The sequence below is a fragment of the Cyprinus carpio genome, unplaced genomic scaffold (assembly GCF_018340385.1).
Source record: "Cyprinus carpio isolate SPL01 unplaced genomic scaffold, ASM1834038v1 S000000001, whole genome shotgun sequence".
Classification (NCBI taxonomy): Eukaryota; Metazoa; Chordata; class Actinopteri; order Cypriniformes; family Cyprinidae; genus Cyprinus; species Cyprinus carpio.
Window position 1 is genome coordinate 1,501,531 of NW_024872754.1, and position 1,243 is coordinate 1,502,773.

Genomic DNA, 1,243 nt, shown 5'->3' on the forward strand with positions numbered 1-1,243 from the left:
TCAAATTTGTGAATGGGTTTTCTAATTTTTCAAAAGATTCATTTATTACAGTTTTGTAGGGGTCATTTGTAGGCAAAGCAGAAAGTATGTTATGCTTTGCCTGAGAGTTAAGCTCATCTGTTAGCTCCTCTAAATCTCCGACAATTGAGGACACCAAACTGTTTGGAATCCCACTTGCTTGTATTTTGGCCACAATAGATTCACACAATTCTTTAGTTGAATTTTTAATAAGCCCTGTATAGTTGTTATTAGTTGTTGTAATGGAAAGAGGTGGTAGATGGAGATAGATGCTGGGGATTCATAAGGTCCTCCAAAGCATCTACTTGAGATGAGCTTGCAACTGGCTCACTTAAGGGACATCCAACAGTTGAAGTTGGAGCAATCAGCTGAATGTTGCTATGAACACTATTAAGGTGCTTACGAAAACCTGCATATGTTTGGAACTGATGCCTACAACCTTGCTGAGCAAAGTTAAGGTTACTGTCTGGTTGAGCAGTCTGGCTCTCAAATCTCTATCCCTGGGAAACTCCTTCATTTTCCCTACATCAATGTTATACACTGTTGTCTGCAGGAATGTGTAAAAGTTCACAAGTGCACTATCATAGGACAAATTGAACACAAACTGTGCCTTGAAAAGTTCATCAAATGGTCCAAGGGAGCGGTTTGCCTGGTATGGGATGAGATGCTTATCCAAGGCGATGTAAAAGCTGTCAATATTGCTTTTCTGGCGTCCAACAGCAAGGAGATATGGATGCTGACACTGGTTGTTGTTGAGGTGCTCCTCCAAACTGCAGCATGACTAAAGTTAAAAAAGAACATTGAATATTAGACACAAACATAATGTCCAGTCACAGAGAAAACAACATTATAAAAGTGATTGTTCAAACAACTCAGTTGCTAGTAAAATATGAGAATGCATAGGAAGACTTGATTTTAATCTCCATGTTTGAGCATCCCAAAACAAAATATCAAAATGTCAATACCTTATGAAAGATTACAAGTCTTTCAGCAGCATCACATGCACTGATTTTTGGAGACTTCAGTCCTCCTGGTGACGGTGGAAGGAGATGATAGGACATTCTGCTGAGAGCAACAACTGACTCAGCTCTGCTGTTGAAGTAAGTTGCTTGGCATCTTTAATGACATTTGGCCTGAAGAACGTGTCCCACTTCTGAAGCAGCCTGGAGGATGTCTCAGCGTCAAACAGGAGAGAGAAGTCTTGATCCACCTTTAAGATGACATT

The 1,243-nt window shown here is 40.1% G+C and overlaps 1 pseudogene; it reads right to left on the reverse strand.

Annotated features, from left to right (window-relative positions):
• Nucleotides 1-278: 278 nt before the first annotated feature.
• LOC122142536 lies at nt 279-1,243 on the reverse strand (annotated as a pseudogene).